The sequence below is a fragment of the Apodemus sylvaticus genome, chromosome 2 (assembly GCF_947179515.1).
Source record: "Apodemus sylvaticus chromosome 2, mApoSyl1.1, whole genome shotgun sequence".
In the NCBI taxonomy this organism is placed as follows: domain Eukaryota; kingdom Metazoa; phylum Chordata; class Mammalia; order Rodentia; family Muridae; genus Apodemus; species Apodemus sylvaticus.
Window position 1 is genome coordinate 133,699,933 of NC_067473.1, and position 19,877 is coordinate 133,719,809.

Below are 19,877 nucleotides of genomic sequence, written 5' to 3' on the forward strand. Positions count from 1 at the left end.
CAGGGATTCAGACTTAGCATATGGAAATTTCAAAGCCAATCAAACAGCATCAGAATATGTGGGAAACAAGCTTGGAGTATTAAAAGCCATCTTTGCAGGTGACACTTCTTATCATACTTCCCTCATCAAGATTAATTTCTGTTTATTGTTCATGATCATAAAAATTAAATAACTTCTGCAATACTAAAAATAAATTCACTGATGCTGAGGAAAATTGGATGGGTAAGCATTTAGGAAATTAGAAATTACTTCAGGTTTACAAGCCATGTTCACTGGCAGTAAATCACGAGGCAGAGGCATTAGCAGGAGCCACGTTCTAGTGCTCATTATAGGTATCTTGGAGACCTCCAAAAAACATGCAGGCTCAAGCAGTTTCCTGGGAGTAGTAGGAAGACTGTAGGGTTAAAAGCCAAACAATTTCTATGATTACTTTAGCCCTGCTGGCTTCCAGCAGGATGCAGAATCAGTGAGTCTTTCTCTAGATTCTGGACTGCCCTGGTGGCATGTGTAAGCAAGCAAAACAAGTTAGAGGAGAAACAATTGAAAAACCCAGTCTTCTGCCTTAGAAGACCTTAGAGCCTCCACTGTTGGGAATTCAAGAGAAAGGAGAACGAAAAGGAACTGCTGAATGGCAGTGAGAGGGAACGATCCAGAAAGGTCTAGGCCATAGTCATCCCCAAACTGACACTAAAGCTATTTGCCCTTTAGAGTCTGGCTCCATGCACTGCGTTCTCCATGTAACAGTCTGTTTTCTCACTGCCCGTCCTCTCAAGGAATTGCACAAGAGCAGATACTGAAGCGCCTGCTCAAATCCCCAGTCCACACACAAAACCAAGTGATAAATAAGTGCTGCAAACCATAAAATCAGGGCACAGTTTGATACACAAACACAGTGTATCTGTATGTGCAATAGATAATGGATACATGAATTCTGTGTTGTGTGATTTGCACAGTATGGTACATCCCTCACTGTAATCAGCAACTGCTCCATATGGAGAAGGTTCCATGACAGCCATGCTTCTGGCTTTGAATACATGACTTTATTAAGCTTGTAGCAAGGGAAAAAAAAAACAAAGAACAAACTGCAAGAAACAGATAAATAGCAGAAGTAACATCATCAAATTCTGCACTTACAACGTTCAACATATACTGACTAGGGAAGCCCTGTTGAGTTATGCCAAAGCCCCTGAAGGAAAGACAAGTTTCTGGCGTCTTTCTCCCACCACAAGCATTTCTATACACAGTGGGGCTAAACTATAGTAACCAGTGAGAAATCGCCTTCCTCCTACCTCTTTTAGTCTTCCCCAAGGACACATGCTTTTAATATGATTAACTGTGGTTTCTTCTTTCTTCTTATCACAGAGGAAAGCAGTGGAGACAGCCAGCATGCTTGGGAAATGATTCAAGAAGATAAACATGCTTGAATCTAAAAAAAAATAAGGGGTTTATCTTCCTCTAAGGGTCAGTGTGCAATGAGAAGCGTGTGACAATTTACCAATATAAGATACATTACAGCAATGCATGTTCATCTATAAAAGAAAAGCACTTCTAAATGGAAGTGACATGCATTGGCCAATAAGATAAAATAATGATAAAACGATGTAATGATATCAACCACTCAATACATGATTATTTATGCATGAATGAGGTATGAAGTGCCTACTAAGACCGTGGCGTGCCAAGCACAGGTAACCAATACTCAAGGAAATTTCATGATGCAAAATTGTGACACGGGCAATTAAAAGGCAAAAATAATTTAACTGCTATCAAAAGCATTCTTTAAAAATCAGGAAAGAATTTCTAAAATCTAGAAATAAATACACTGATGTGATACAGCATCACAAGAAAGCTGCACATGTCACTCATTTGGAATGGCTAGTTTAGGATTCAGTACCCAACTGGTCCTCCTGAAATGGTGCTAAGCACTGAGCTCAAGGACCCTAAGCCAGAACACACTGTGAATAGGGGTGGATTATTTGCTAATTTTCTCTCCTTTGTTCGTTATAGTTATTTATTGCTTGTTTTATCATTATCATTACCTGTGTGAGTAGACACCCAGGTATGTACTTCTGCATGCAAACATGAAGACGTCAGATGTCAACTCTCAGTAGATGATTTCTCCCTTCCACAGTGAATCAGGGATCATTCTCAAGTGACATTATACCTGGATGGCAAGTGCTTTTAACTGCTGAACCATTTTGCTAGACTTTGCTCAATATTTCTGGGAGCCTTTCCTGAGCTGCGGCTCTAGGGAAAGCCAAGTATCTTCTTCTCATACTGTTCAACATGAGAAACAGACATGTAATAAGAGCAATGTGGGATAAAGACGGGAAGAGATTTTTCTTAATGAGGTGCCATCTACTCTGAATCAGTAGGAAAATCCTAGCAGTGGCTGCTTCTAAGTGTGAACACATAAGCCTGTTCAGGGAAAGCTAGTGAAATTCTGACATTGTGGGAAACAGGTCCCCAGGATAAAGGCAAAGAAAATGGTGGGATTTAAATCACTGAAGCCTTCCCATCCACATCAACTAATCTAGACTTCACCTAAAGATCAACTTAAATGCCCTGATATCTTATAAGGATACAATATTTAAAAGACCTGCACTCCCTGTGTTATAGAAATACAGTCAAGGTGATAAAGAATGAGGAGCTAGACTGTGACTCAATGACAGTACACTTGCTTCCTCCGCGGAGTATCCACAGTTCAATCCCTGGGACTGCTCAGAGACACACAAACAAAACAGAATGTAGAATAAGGCAGGGGAAACCAGACTGGAAGCCTCCGTGATAGCTGAGGCCCATGACGAGGATGCCATAGATGAAGATGTCCCAACAAAAGCTGGAGGAAACTAGGCTGTTTCAGGAGTTATTTCTTCTGTAGGGAAAAAGGCTTCATGTTAATTCTACATCACTTCCAAATAAAGCGTTTTGTTTCTCTGTTAGATTGTTTGTTTGATTTTGATCACAAGCCCTACTATGATTTGCTTCCTTGCCAGTGCTGTCTTTTAGGTAGAGTAGGGAATACAAGGATTTAAAAAATAAGATAAATTGGTAGCGATGTTGATGGGTCTCATATGCTTATACACATATATATGTTTATGCAATATATACAATGTATATCATACATATTGTAGTAGGAGTCCCTACTCCTTTAAAATTGTATGTAATACATTGGGGACATGGAACATGAAGAGGCCACCTCCTATAGCCAGGCAGGAACCCCAGAGTAGTGACAGAGAAACCAACATACCCGCAAAACTTTCAACTCAAAATGTATCCTACCTGCAAGAATTGCAGGCATGGGGAATGGAGCAGAGACTTAGGGAATGCCGAACCAATAACCCGACTAACTTGAGACTCATGCCATAGGCGAGCACCAACCCCTACCACTATTAATAATACTCTTGTTATGCTTGCAAATGGGAGAATGTTGTCCTCTGAGAGGCTTGAACCAGCAGCTGATTCACAGATACAGACACCCACAGACAAACAATGGACAGAGCTTGAGACCGCTTATAGAAGAATAGAAGGAAGGATTGCATGTCCCAAATGGGATAAGAACTCCGCAGGAGACCAATAGATGGAACTAACCTGGACCCTTGGGGCTCTCAGTCTGACCCACCAACCAAAGAACATACGCACATACACAGGCTGGACCGAGGCCTCCCTTTTCATACAAAGCAGATGTGCAGTTTCGTCTTCAGTTGGGTTCCAAACAATTGGAACGGGGCTATGCCAAAAGCTGTTGCCTGTCAGTGAGATATGTTCTTCTAGCTGGGCTGCCTCAACTGGCCTCAGTAGGAGAGGAAGCATCTACAGAAACTTGAAGTGCCAGGATGGGGGATACCCAGAGGGGCCTCCACCCACTCAGTGAAGACTGTTAAAGGGAGGAGGGAAGGACTGTGGGAGAGGGTGGCCAGGAGGTAGGCAGTGAGAGAGATGTAAAGTGAATAAGTGAAAATAAAATTAAATTTAAAAAACAAAAGTCTTTCTCTGTGATGATACACTAAAAAATAGAAAGTGATGATGTCGTCTACAAGCATGTTGTGTGCCGCATGCATTGCTATCCTGGGATATATGTGACCTGTGGGCCACAGAGTGATCATATATGTCAGTGCACAGCTTGGTGTTGAGGGAACTAGTGACCTAAAATTTTCTCTTTGACTAGAGAAAATGACATTCGTGTCTTACTTGTTTCCATGCACACAAGAAGTTGATGGAGTAGTCTGCTCCTGGCAGCCACTGAGTACCCAGGCTCACAGGCACTCTCTGTCAAGCTTGGCTTCATCAGCCACAGCATTATATGAGAAAAGGAACCAAGCACCCGCCACAGGAAGAGACTCCATGTAGAATACTCGCAATGCACAAGCCAGAGCAAATCAGGCCAATCTTCTCCATGAATAGGGCCGGATTCTTCCAACATTCCAGAACAGTACTCATGGCAAGTGAATACGCACTTCTAGACTACCAGAAAAAGTAAAGTCATGTCTAAAGAGATACAAGAGCAAAAGCTGAGACTTTAAATTTGAGTGTCATAAAGAAAACTATTTTTAAAAATACTTAATATAAATATAGGTGGGATAAAGAAATGCAAAGGAGGGTCTGAGGCTATGGTTTAGCAGGTAAAGTACTTGATTTCCAAGCATGAGAACTTGAGTTGAGATCTCTAACACCATTGCAAAAAGATAACTATATGTGTGTGTGTGTGTGTGTGTGTGTGTGTGTGTGTGTGTGTATTATACTATATATAGTATTAAGTGGTAGACACAGTTCGCCTATATTAAGTAATAAAACACATTACTGCTAAGCAAAACTTAATTTGATACAAAAAAGAAAGAAAACATCAGTTCTTATAGGATCAAGTACTCTCTGAGAGCTTTCAACATGTATTGCCTTTCCTGCATATGTCTCCTTCAGTTAGGAAGCAATTAAAAAGTAATAATTCATTCATGGGCAACAAAGTGACATCTTACATTTCCTGTCTCTAGTTTGAGAGGCAACAAATATCCAGGGGTCATTTATAATGTTAAATGGACATGAGGTTTAGCGGCACAGCATATTGCATAATTGGCCTAAATTCTTCATCCCTTCCTATATTTACATCTTTAGCCACATGTCTTTATAATTTGTCCCACTAAAAAAAGATCACTCTCCATTCCTGAGTTAGAGTTTGGTCATGTTTCTTTTCATGATCAACAGAATGAGTCTGAGGTGATAAAATTCCAGTGGCAAACAAGATAAGAGGATCTACACCATGTGCACTTTTGTCTTTATATATGTTATAAAAACAATTTCATCAGAGAACATTATCCATAGACCTGAAACAAATGAAAACAACCTAGCCAGACCCATTTCCAGCAATGTAAAATTGTCCAGTATAAACCTCCACTGACTCATGATTAAGCATGAGTTCAGCAGAGCCCAGGTCAACAGAAAGAGAGGGGCATACAATCCTCATGCCAAGCTACCAATATTTGTGGATTTGCTTTCTGTGTAGAATTATAGTAGTAATGATGGATTCATATAAGTAGATTGTGATCTGTCCATTCTATAATCCTTGCAGTTTTGCAGAGTGTAAGGCATAGTTGAGAATGTAGCAGAGGCTTTAATACATAGAAGATCTAGGTAAAATGGCACATGTCTGTATTGCCAGCTATATGGGAGGCAGAGTCTAGAGGTTCATGAGTCTAAGGTTAGCCCAAGCATCACAGGGAGGCTTCATGTTTCTTAGTATATTTTCATTGAACAAGAATTGCAGCATCTTCGCCCATTCTTTTCCTCCCAGCTCCTCTCCTTTTTTCCACTCTCATGCCATACTCTACTCTTTTATTAAATCGTGAAACTAATGTGCCAATAATTAGCATATTAGCTTTTCCTAGGGAGAAAAATCTGCCATTAGATGAAGAATCTATCATAAAATCATAATACTTCTTGCAATGTGTTGAAGCACCATGAACCTTTAATAAGCTTTAGATACTTTAACAACCTGTAGATACTTTAACTACTCTGCAACTGTAACCCCAGGAAAACCTTTGTGTTACTAATCACTCAATCATATATTCTCCCTATAACAGCATGTAACAGACTTGGGGAAAATAGGCAAGTGTATTGTTTGTACATGTGACATACTTCATGTGTATGAGCTCAGAGGTAGACTTTATGACAGTTTATTAATGTCTAGAAATAGTCACTTACCCTTCCTCATTTTGACTCTCTCTATGTGGCCGTTACACAACTATTTCTAATCCAAGCTTCTAAACCAACTGCATGATTTATCTAAGCCTCTGCAGTTTACAAGAAGGCTAGCACAACCCAGCTGAGAGTCTTTCCTAACATGGGTTCTGCAGACACCAACACTGAAATGAGGAGAGGAGAAGTGTAGAATGGGATGCATTGATTTTCCAGAAACAACCACAAGAAGCATATGGAGTTAAACACACAAAAGGGAACAGGCAGCTGCTAGCATTTAAATCAATTTTAGCAGCGCACCCTAGGGCTGGATGACCATCCAGACTGTCCAAAGTAAGGCAACACTGGTCAAAGGCCAGTGTGTCCAAGCAACCATTGGTCAAAGGCCACCATCAGCATACAACCCCTCTTTGCATCCCCCCATTTCCCCTACCCCACTCCACCCTACTTACCCCTTCTAAGCCAGTTTCTTTCCCTAAGGCAAAGGGAAATTTTCAGAGAGAGTCAAGACTATGAGCAACCAGCTGAATGTATAGCAAGCAAGGCATAGTAGTAGCATTGGTCTAATGTTAGTGATTCTGGATGAAAAGTGATAGCACCCACGACTGACATGTAACTTCACCCCGGATTCCGGAATGTGAGGCCAAATAGAGTAAGTGTACCATTCATCTACCACATGGAAGAAAGTTATCCCATCCTCAGACCCATAGATCCCACACAAGCAAGGGTCATTCTTGCTGTTAAAATGCTCTGTGACTCTGTACTGCATGATACCCAAACCAAAGCTGACTATTTATAACAAGAAGAGCTATGGCATCAAGTAAAATTATATTTATTTAATCCATCAAATCATCATTTATATAATAATATATTTGAAATGGGAGAGAGAAATAGAAAGAAATTCAATAACACAGAGGGGAAAAGTATTATTAAATATTAAGAACAATAATATTAAAAAGTAAACTGTAGCATGTAATATTAAAAAAATAACCGATGCTACCTCGGTTACTCTCAGGCAGCTGTGGTCTCCCTGCCCCCATGGCTATCCCCAAGCGGTGGTCTGCCCAATTTCCACAAGTTTGCTTGCTGCTGAACCACTTTCATTCCCAGTCATCTGTTCCCTGAGGCTAGTCTGTCATTACTGGCTCTAAACCCTGAGACCCATATAAAGAGAATTCCAAAGACTTTATCAGTCAGATTTATAACAGTAAATGCCTAATCCCCAAAATGCCCCGACAAGGAACTCAAAGCTCAGTTGATATTGATAAATGCTGCCCACCCAGATTAGATAAATTGCCCTATATTACTCTATTGTCCTTCTATGACATCCATAGCTATCTGTGACTCAAGCCACGTGGATCAATTTCATCTTTCTCTCCTATAGGTTCCATCTTGTCTGCCCATCTCTGTCTACCTCTCTGTCTCTATCTCTCCCTACCCTTCTCTAAAACCCTCAGCCTGCCTTTTATTTTTTTCCACTGCCCAATCACAGGCTCTAGCCTTATCTTTCACCTGCCCTCACCAGCCTACAGGCAACAGTCTACACTAAACTATGTAAAACAGTCCACAGATTTAACACAATGTCAAACAACATGGCACAATAACATTTTTCATAAAGATTTAGATAATAAAATTTATGGAAAACCATGAAAGAACCACCACCACCACCACCACCACCCCAGCCAGAGAGCCAAAGCAATCATAACCAAAAAGAACAGAGTTGAAGGTATCAAACTACTTGACTTTAAAGACATTCTACAATGCTACAGCACTAAAAAGAGCATGGTGCTAGCATAAATTGACATAGAGAAACATTCTTAGACAAGAATGCACAGACCTGATTCAAGACTTATGAACACTCAATTTCCCACACAAAAATCCAAAAATACATTGTGGTAAAATGATAGTCTCAGTCTCACTCATCAAGATTTGAGTACCGTGATATTTATGCAGATAATGATGAAATTAGGGCTTTATGATATCAGGCAATGATCAATTCCAAATGAATCAAGGATTCAATCATAAGATCCAAAACCCAAAACTATGACAGTACTACAGAGAGAAAAATTTCAGTCACATGGGCTGCACAATGATTTATTTCTATATAACTCCAAAAAAGAGTAAAACACATGTAAGTTTTAAAAAAATCTGCATAGCCAAGAAAACTTCAAGAGAGTTAAGTGATAATGTACAAAATAGAAATAAGATCTGTAAACTTGAAGAATTTTAAGGGTTAATGCATAAAGCATGGGAAAGTTAAGAACTGAATAAAAAGACAACAAATTTTATGACTTAAAATAAGCAAAAGATCTGATAAAAAAACATTTCATGGAAAACCACAGGCAAAGAGCAAAACAACCACACTTAGCATAAACAAGCCAGAGCCCTGCAAGTTAAGCATATCCTGTTATTTGGCATAGAAGCTGTGTGAGATATTTAAATACAAGTAGAGCTAGTGAGGACAAAGATAGAAGGGATGCCTTGCTCACCACTGGTGGGGACATAAATTAATTCCACCAGTGTGGAAATCAGTACAGATGGTCCTCAAAAATACAACTACCACGACTGCTGTGCATGGGTTGTGTGTATATATATTGAAACGTCAGTATGTGGAAGGAAATCAGTATAGTGAAGAGCTAACTGCGCCCCTAGATTCTCTATAGTGTCATACACAACAGTCAAGGCTACATGTTATAAGACGCAAGGAATCAACTTTGAAGTCTATTCCTTGATGAATGCCACATATAAACACACACACACACACACATGCACACAGTCACACACACACAACTCATACAAATACTATTCGGCCTTAAAATGAAGAAAATTGTGACACTGCAAGAGTCCCTGTGAAATTGGAGAATATTCTTGTTAAGTGAGAAATGGCCTGGCACAGAAAGTAAAATATCACATGATCTCATCACTGAAAGTGAAATACCACATGACTTCTCTTCTATGTAATAGTAAATTATGTTAAACTCACAGAAGTAGAAAGTGGTTACTAGCCACAGAATAGAGGTGGGAAGGCATTGCTCAAAAAACAGAACTTTAATTAGACAGGATGAATGATTTTAAGAAATCTATTGTACAATATACCAACATTTAAAAAAAAATTACCAGACTTTAAGTATTCTTACCACAAAAAAAAATTGTGTAACCTACTATGTATGTGAATTACTTTAATTTGTTCATTACTGTGTGTGCAATTTCAGATCAACATGATGTTGATAAATGTATACTTTTTTCAGAAATTTTAAAGTTATAAAATAAAACTTTAAAGGAAGGTTCATTTACATTAAATTATGTGTGCTATATGTGTTACTGTTGCCTAAAATACCCCCTCAAAACTTCGCAGTTTAAATAAACACATATTCTGATGATTCTGGATGTAAACTGTGCTGGGTGAAGCACTCTGATTGCTGGCTATACTCAGCTGGGGTAGACCGCCTCTGCCAGGTTCTGACTATTTACTATCTTTTGGCAGACTAAAAAGGGACTATCAAGGGTACTTACAAGGTGATTCAGAGTATGACACTACTGTAAACACCAACTACCTAGTCTCTTAGGATCTGAAGGTGAGGATTTCCAGAGGGGCCACTAGGGCATGGAGGAAGGAGCACTGCATCATGCAAAAAAGCAGAGGATGCTATCCCTGCCCTTTCCTCACAGGCAATCTGCCACCAAGCTGCTGTGTTTCATTGTTTAGTGAACACATGCTTCTCTGAAGATGGAAATTAAAAATTGTCCTTCCATTCATCTGCACCATAAAGGCTGTACAAATAAACACATGCAATATGTTCAATAGGAGACAATTCAAAGAACTAATCCTCTAGGGGTCAGTATAGAAGGCATGGTTTAAAATTTGACCCTAAAGAAAGAAAATCTAAAAATGGAAAGGAAAGGGAGAGCTAGCTAGCTGGAGGGGAGGAAAAATAATTAGAAGTAGAAATTGACTCACTTTAAACATCATGGGGTTGTTTGAATCCTGAAAGAATCCATTATGTCACCTCATCATTCGACTTGAATCTCTTCTGTCTGGACAATTTAAAAGGTCTGAGCATCATGCCTTAGAATGTTATGATTTGGCGGTAACACGGGGGCTCATCCTTATCTCTAGCTTGTGCCTTGTTTGCGTACCCGTGCATATGCCTAAGTATGGGTGTGAAATGGAGTGGCAGGCATATGCAGATCAACACTGGGTAGAAAGAAAAATAACAAGGAAACTATGGTGTTATAAGATGTGAAGAATAAAAAGTCAAGACTCAGGAGACAGTTCTCAAGTGTAATTTCTACAAAAATAACAAAAGGTATTATTCAAGGATCTCACAGCCACAATCATGATGCTGTTCAATTAAAAGGGGCCAAAAATTTCCATCAGATGGAAATATGCTTGCTCCTTGTGAGCATTTTTACACCATATGTGATGGGTTTCGTGACACACAAAAACACCCCTCATATACCGAGGGCTCTGTTATTCTCACAACCAATAATGCCACTAAACACAATCAAAGTGACTGATCAGAAGAAAATGCTATTCAATACCCATGCAATAGTCTAATATATTAACACTAAATATGCTTAATAGATTAACATGAATATGCTTATCTTTACACAACACGAGCATACATTTTTATTTAATGGAGTGAGAAAGAGAATCTTTGGTGTTCAAATTTCAAAACCATGCAGACATACACAAAGCTTTCACTTACCTGTACTTAAAAGAAAAAAAAATGAGCCCAAGCAAGTATTCAGAGAGATGATCAGAGAAAAATAACTTAAACTGTCTAATACGTGCAAATGTGCTTTTATAGGTGGAGGGGATAAGTAGGGAAAAGGGGAGGAAGTGTTGTCAGGCACACCCAACTCTGGAACAAATAGGCCTTATCTGTATTCTACAGCTCTCGAAATTAGGGCTGATGCCTGGTAATCAGCCACTCTCTGCTGCTTTACATTCAGGGCCGGGGCCAGGCCAAGTGAGGAACATACATCAGATCCGATCACTAGCTATATTGTTCGGGTTGATTTTAATTGCCTGAAAAGTGTCATTACCATCTTCTGCAATGTGCTAAGTTATTTTAGAGAGTGCCTATTTCCATGCAAGAAATAAAATTTTACTGTTCCTGTAAGAACATGCAGAGGAAGATTCGGTTTGACTTTAGCTTTGGCTGTATGGAAAAACCTACCCAGATCTGATCATATAAACAAATTTTTGTTACCTGTAGAATTTTGCAAATGTATTTTGGGAAATCAAGCCAGATTCTCTCTCTGATGACCCCAGAGAACCACCCAAATGTCATGTCTAGTTTGATAAAATTCTTGCAGTTTTCATTTCCACCGTTACTCTTGTTATTCTGATATCTAGCAGCTTCAAGGTGAGAGAATTCATGAAATTTAAGAACCAAAAATATCTCTACAGAAAAGATTTATGGAAATAGATTACTCCAAACCAAGAAGACATTTGCAAAAATATATAACAGTGACTGCTAACATGAAAATGCTATCTCTTGAGATATTTGTTCTTTAAATCAAAAACTTAGATATGAGATTCTGTACAGAAGACAGAATGCTACTCATATTCTCATGAGCCCAGGTTCTTAAAATGGTGAAAACTGAATGTTGCCTATATTCTGGTGAACAGCAGCCACATGAGGAAGCTAAGTGAGAAACAGATACAACTCGCATTTTGGCATATGCTACTTTTCTCTTATAATTATTTAATTTCTTTTTTTTAGTTAAAATACAGAATAAGGAGCCTCGCCCCCTGAGATGCTTCAGAAGATCTTCTAGGGACCAAAACATCTCTGTTAGCTAGGCAGGGCAAGAACATGCTTCTGTGGCGAGAGGACAAGAGCTGACAGGAGAGAGCAGTGGGTAAAATATGAAGATACTCAGCTGAGCTATACAAGCCAGCCAGAGAGGCATGCATGCATACAGCCAGCACTGTGTTAGGCAGAGACAGGAGGATGCTGGCAGCTTGCTGGCCAGCAGGTATATCCTTATCTGTGATATCCAGCTTCAGTGAGACACCACCTGTCAAAAAATGTATTCGATAATGAAACGGCCTGTAAGGGAAGCGCTTGAGAAAGACATCTGACACTGATGTCTGGCCTCTGATGCATGTGTACACACATGTTCCAGCACATGCAATCATGCAGGAGTAGGCAACAAGAGGATGGTAGCATTTCTGCAGGATGTGGGGCTACCGACCAACATGTGACTGCTGAAGAAATAATATCCACAAATCCTAAATTCCTAAATCTGTTTACTACTTAACAAGACACACTTTTGATTTGTTGTGATTCAGTCATTTGTTTATTGCAGATGTTCATATTATATGAAACTAATATAAATTTTGAGACTCTTGAATTGCTTCAATCCACTAAATTCAGATTATTATATGAAGAGCAACATCCAGTACACAGAACCTTTAGCTTATTCCTACTTTAAAGAAAATTCTATTTATCATAGGATTTTCTTTTCTTTCTTCTTTTTCCTTTTTAGGTTGTTTTTGTTTGTTTGTTTGTTTGTTTGTTTTGAGACAGGCTTTCTCTGTATACCTCTGGCTATCCCAGAACTCACTCTGTAGACCAGGCTGGCCTTGAATTCAGAGACACAAAGATCCACACATCTCTGCCTCCTGAGTACTGGGATTGAAGACCCGTGCCACCATTGGACTGCAAGGGGATTTTCTAAATTCTAATTTTATCATTTGCTATCAGCTTATGACCTATCACTCAAAAACTCATAAGTAAAAATGTCTTAAAAGTATACACTTAAATGACTTCAAGCAGCCTCTATATGACTATAGCAGAACTCAATAAAAGAGGGTGGACTTTAATTACATTGATGTTTAACGAATTCTTAATATGGATGTACTGCTCCAGAATATTAGACAATGCAGATATTAAACAATTCTACAATACTAAATTATAGTCCATCTTCCTTAAAATGAGGTGCTTTTTAAAGAATGGCTGAATTCAGAAGTCTCGGTGGTTTTACAGGGGAACGAGTCAACTAGGGGACCAAATGCTTCAGCATCACCTGCCAAATGGTAATGTAGAAGTAAAGGCTTCCCTGCAGAGGCCAGGCTAGCGTGAATTGAAAGAGATGATTGTAGAAGACTGGAAGTCCTACATGTTTTAGAGTCCTACATGTTATAGCCACACAAAAGGAACAGGAGAGGACTTAAGCTCTAAGAAAAGTTTAAGAAGTCCCCTTGCAACCAGAAGGCTATGTGTAGGGTAGAATTAGTATAAAGAAGTCATAAGATGATAGGCTGTGTCAACAGCGTTTTTCTTTTTCATCTCAGCAGGAAGGCATTCAGTGACCCAAATACTTGAATTCATGGCTTAATACAGCTTCTAGGATGAGACAGATCAGGAGCAAGACAAAATGTGGAGATTCCTTTTTAACCAGGTTTATTTTTGGTGCCAGGGAGGAAGGTAGAAGAAGTGTCTAGATCTCGGACTAGCACAAAGTAACACAGATAGACAGAGTGGTGTGTTTCCTTTCTATTGACAGCTACAAGAACAAACGAAGCAGACAGTTCGACAGAATATTGAGGACACCTGGGTAGATGACACCTAAAAAGTCAAAGCTTGAAGGAATCACCAAGGCCAAGCTGAAAATGAACTCTACTCACACATGATGAGTTTGGAAGAGCAGATATCCCAGAGACCTAAGGTATGGTACCAGTGAGACCGGAATAACGCAACAAAGATCAATGGCAGACTTCTGCTGAATGTGAGCCACCTGGTAAAGATCGTTGGCCACAGATGCTACAAGCGTACAATGCAAACTCACCCTCCCAAAATCTCAGTGCTCACGGGTCTGCCAAGCACCAATGTGAGTCACATACTGTAAAAAGAAGTACATAGAACAGAAATGATGCCTACTTACACAATGTTCCCTGGGACTCAGGCAATGAAACAGAGGTGAAAGGCTATGGGGAAAATGACCATAGGGAGTCCTAACATGTATTAGATACATAACAAAAGAGCCCCCTGTGAGTCTGTAGAGTCAGAAGCATGGGCTAAGGACTGATCAGCAATCAAAACTCCATATGTCTATGTCTGAGTATGCACTTGTTTATGAATGAGCACTTCGAAGTGCTCATTCCAAAGCTGGGAAAGTGGGGAAGAAAAGTGAGCAAGTCAAAGTCACTCGGGATGCTCTCACTCCCAAAGCTTAAATCCTGCTTAGCTCCATGGATGATGATTAGTAAATTTTATTTTATTTGGAGTGCAATTAGAAAGCATTTAATCATTATGTATAGAAGAGTTCTAATTTAACATATGTATGGATGCATGGATGGGCATATATATGGATGCATGTTCCATTTGATATGGAGGACCAAGTTTGAAAAGAGACAGAGAAGCCGATGTAGTGTCTCCGGGGGAGAAGTTGGTGATTTAGAGCAGGAAGGTGTGGGTGGAGATAGATGAAGGCAGGCAAATGTAAGGGATAGTTCAGAGTCCAGTTCCTCCAGGCAGGAATATCTGAAGTAGTAACAGTCCTCAGAAATCTTTACCCTATTAAAATAATGCATCACCAGGCTCATTTATCAGTAATGTGAAGCAGGTTGGTTGCAAGGATCTCATGTCTTAACAGCTGAAAGATAATCAAAGTCAAGTGACTTAGAAAACAAATGAGAGAAAATTGTTCTCCTGTTTTACAAAATTTACAATCTGAGTTAACAGCACCTAAGAGAATGCAGTGGAATTGCTATAACAGATATAATCTATTTTTCCAAATGCCAATATGTCTGCAATGAGGAATATACATGCCTTATGAATTATCTTATCCTATTTAATAAATCAGTTGAGCTTTTTCCCCCCTCACTCTTTGCAAGGCAGCTTTTTTGCACAGTAAAGATTCTACAAACATTTACATTCCAAGTAGCAGAGCTGTTTGAAATGCTATAAAGTTCTGCCAGTACTTCTATTACCAGCCCTTATTTCTTGTTTATAACATGTACATAAAAGAAGGAAAATAAAAATGTACTATGGATTGAAACTTGGAATACTAAGCTTCAGCCAGAGAGTGCATTTCTTCAGATACAAATTTTCCAAGATATGTTCCCAATGAGTATAGAAGCAAGGAGCTGCGGTAGAGGGACATTGTAAACAGAAGCCACTTAGGACCAGTGCTCTGTCTAGATCTCAGACTAGAAGTCATCAACACTCAGTTTCAAAGAAATTCTTAAAACTAGCTGGTAGTCCATATTCCTATATTTTTTCTAAATTGATGCTAAGACATGATTGCCAAGCATAAGCAGAGAAATCCATCAAGGCTAGCAACTCTACTACAAACACACACACACACACACACACACACACATCATGTTTATGCACACAGTGTATATTAAAGTAACTTAGGTATGTTTGTTTTCAACAAAAATAAATAAATAAATAAATAAATAAATAAATAAATGGCAAAGATCAAACGTTACCTATAACGTTCTGGAGTTGACCAAAACAGAAACCACAAAGAAATAAGCATAGCAACACAGAGTCCCTATGTCATTTCCCTATCTCCTACTGTATACAAGTAATGTACTTCTGCTGCTATGAACACTGAATGGTGATTGAGAAACTAGAAACCTTGGAGCCAGAGCCATCTCTGTTCTGTGGTTCTGACACAATATAATCATATACAGATCTGGCGGTCTGAGTGCGCTAATTATATCTATATACTGTTTCAGTGGCAAATGTATTAGAAGTTAATGGGAACTTCAAGTTGGACACTTAAATTATGTAGTAAACACAAAACTAGCAGATGTGTATGAATGACTGAAAGGGAACTGGGCACTTATAACTGGAAAAGATGCATATTTTGCTAGCAGAGTGAAGAGGCTATTAGTTTGTAATAACTAGGCATTCATGAAATGTGACAGAAAAAAATGAAGATAAATCAGCAACTCAAAGGCTACAGCTTATTGTCTGCAGCTAATCTTTGCCCTACTTCAAATGGCTTGGCACTTTGGTCCTATTAAATATTGTGTTGCTATTTTAAGAAACACTCGTGCTGTCTACTTGTGTTCTGAAGGATATCCTAAAGTTAGAATCTTTCTAGAGAACTGGTCTGAATGCCTTCACATCTTCAGACAGATAGTTGTGACACCCAGACAGTCAGGAGCATCTGGAGTGCTATTGTCAGAGACAGGCACTGTCTGAATCTATTAGCCTGCAAATCAGTTACCTCTTCTATGCCACTGCTAGCCACCTTTCCATAGGAGGAACATTGGCTTGCATGCAACTTCATGGTTAGCAGGTAAAACTGTTTAGAAATTCGCTAGAGAGTGGTGACCCTCTTCAAAAAACATGTGTTACTGAGTCTCAACCTAGGTCAAGCAAGCATTCAGAGATCCTAACTCTACCGAGCATGTGCATAAACAGACTTCTACATTTCCCATGGGCTCAATTCCATCAAATATCTTTTATAAACATACACAAGAATATGAGCAGTGACATGCAAATATTAGGCACTCTACAAATGTTACACTAAGTCATGTGGATGCTAACCTGCAGGCTTCGTCCCTCGCATCAGGAATCACAACACAAAGGGTTAAACCCACACCAGCATGCAGGCAAAGTCAGGTTAGAGCTAACAAACACAGCCACTGCTGCAAAAACTAAGTAACAAGTCTGACTTGCTATTGAGAATATAATAGCTCTTTGAAAGGCAATTACTCCCCCTTTCAATCTCCTAGGGACTCTGACTAGCTGTTCTTATTAATTCCCAGTTTTAATCTATTTACAGATCAGAATGTTTTGCTCACCTAGTGTGATATTCATCTATGTGGGGTAGACAGAAATCACGACACACATCCTCCTGTACTGTGCATGTGTGTTTAGTTATTTTTGCTTAATCATTGTAAAATTATTTGGGGGTTGACCTACTCCCCATATGACAGGGTTTTCTGGCTACCTTCACACACCACACACATCGCAGGTCGATTCTTTCTGTAGCTCTACTTCTGGACATATTTGGTTGGGGTTAGGAAACTGTCTACCCCTTTCCTTTCCGTGTGCTGTCTGCTCCCATCCCCTTCTGAACACAGGATTGCTGTCCTCACAGAGCCAGCACCATTGGTTTTTTAAGTCATTCATTTGAGCGCACTGTCTTGTAAATCAGTAAATCAGTAAGGGAGCACAATCTTGGGTAGGACCTAAGGATTGGTGAGTCCTTGCGGAGCATCAGAGCTCTGCACAGGCAGAGCCCAGAAGCCCTGCATTTCATGCAATCGGAAGTAAGGAACAATTCATTTAGAAAGTGCCGATACTCTGACCTGGGTGTTCGGTTGGGCACTTCCCGGTTTTCTGCTTCAGATATTCTGTGTGAGCATTATAGGACTCCTGAGAACAGAAGGTTAGCCAGATCCCTGACAGCTCTTAAGTCAAGGCAGGAGAACTACAGTCTATCAGACAAACCTACAAGGGATTCCACTTAAGGCTGATCATTTCTGAGTGGAAAGAAAACGCAGCTGAGAAAACTTAGACACTAGCAGGCATATCCTACACCCTGACTTGACTTGCTCAGTTCTGTGAGTCAGGACTACAGCTTCAGACAGCAAATGCATCTCCTTCTAAAGCCAGAATGATGCCCTGGGATTCTCTTGGCATCCCTAGGGTTCCCAACTTTTTATTTTTCCCCACCCTTCAACTTTCAGTAGCCAAACTGACTTCTCTTAAGAGAAGAGGAGAATTGGTTGCATTTTTTTTTTCAGCTTCTTGGCTAGAGAAGGCATCTCATCCCCAAATCGATCCTAGCCCCAGAGTGGAAAAATCACGTCCTCTGGCAAACCAGCCCCAGAAGGATCTTTTACTCTAGACCCATCAAGTGCATCTATCTCTCAAGCAAACAAACTTTCGCAGCCGAGGAGCCTTTGAAGCCAGTGGGTAAAGTTTCCCAGCCAGGTGATTCCTCCCAGAGCCAGGACTACAGTAGTAGTGAGCAAGGGGACAACCACGACCTACCTAGCTGCACCAGCTTGCAAGACTCCTGCCCAGCCGGCCCCGCCGGCCGCTACCGCTGACTAGCCCGGGGGCTGCCGTGCGCACTCGTTTGAGCCGCCGCCTTCGCCGCAGCGCCCCCGTCCGCGCTGTTCTGCAAGGTTCCGCACTCTTCCCTGCTGGACCCGCGGCGCCCGCCCACCCGCCCGCCGCCGGCGCCACCGCGCGCCAGGCTGCTGTGGCTGCTGCAGGCGCCGAAGGTGCGCTGCCTGCGACTGTGCTGCTTATGCTGGGGTTCTGGCTCCCGCGCGAGCACTGAAGGGAGGGAGGAAAGGAGGGCGACAGAGGGTGGGAGAAAGGGGCGGGGAGCGCGGCGGCACAGCCAACAGAGTCCTGCGCCTCACGCTGCTCGCACCACCACTTACTCCCTGAGCCTCCTCGCCGGGCTGCCACCGGTCCCTGCTTGAGCCTGAGATGCTTGTGCTGGCTTGTGTCCGTCCAGCCACAGCAGGGACCAGGCAGAGCTGGATGGTTGGCAGTCAGAGAGTCACCACTGGGTGGCCTCCTGCCTCGCAGCTGGCATCTAGGTAGCACCAGGACAGGGTTTCCAGGTCTCTTGCAGCTGAGCTCACACAAGTGCGCAAATCGTCACTTTTATCATTAAAACATAATTATTAAGGGTACGCTATAAATAGATAATGGATGGATAAATTGATGGGAGGAAGGAAGGAGTCACACACACTCCAGGTGTTTACAAGAATTCAATACATGCAATCCCCAAGTAACGCTAACTTTATTCTTGTTCCGTGACTGTTGGAAAGAAATTAATTTCCTAAGATTTCAATGAGTCAGTTATGAAACTAATCCCACTTTAGCTTTTACAAGGAACCCATGAAATCGGTCTGGTCACTTTTATTTCTCTAAGTACACAGAGATAGAATTGGATTGGATGATCTGGATGTGAATATAAACTTACTGAAATCCTAAGCCTTTGTGAGCAGCAACCCCTAGTTCAACCAAAAACCTGCACAAATAGTACAACTTTGTTTTTGTCTGTGAAAACAATTGGATCATATGGCTGTCAATCATTCGAGGAATGACCAATGAAAAGAGTGGAAATATATATATATATATATATACACACACACACACACACACACACACATATATATGTGTGTGTGTGTGTGTGTGTGTGTGTGTGTGTGTGTGTATTATGTATATATAGTAGCAGCTACAGGGCAGGGTCCTTTAGGAGCACTGGTATCATTAACTTTCCAAGAGATAATGTGTTCCACATGGTGCCATGAGCTAGGGACTTGAAGATCAGGACTAGTGAGTTCAAGACTAACCTGTAATAGAGAATAAAAGTGTCTTAAAATGGGGTGGGTAGATACTGTTTTGGCTTCTTCACATACACACACACACACACACACACACACTACATATATTCACAATAATGAGATGCCCAGGACCTAGTATACAACTTAGGAATTATCTCTATGAGTGAGGCTATTTTATAAACCTTGTACATTTTTTTATTATCAAGTTGTCTTCTCTTTATATTAAAAAAATATAGTCATTGTAGTTAAATTAAACTGGAGTATTAACAACTCTGACTCATCTCCTGCTCTCCCTTTCTCTCTCTTCTGTGGATGATACTGCAGACAGAACAAGAAAGAAACAAGGTACATTCAGGACAGCCCCATTAGCAAGCCAGATGTGAAAGAGGAATCC

General features: G+C 40.5%; 1 protein-coding gene across 1 annotated transcript in view; it reads right to left on the reverse strand.

Annotated features, from left to right (window-relative positions):
* Positions 1 to 18,482, reverse strand: part of Cntn3 (contactin 3) — a 401,246-nt gene extending 382,764 nt beyond the window's left edge. Inside the window, exon 1 of the mRNA XM_052174442.1 lies at positions 18,168 to 18,482. The gene's annotated coding sequence lies outside the window, so the exon portion shown is untranslated. The remainder of the gene's footprint in view (positions 1 to 18,167) is intronic.
* Positions 18,483 to 19,877: the final 1,395 nt, after the last annotated feature.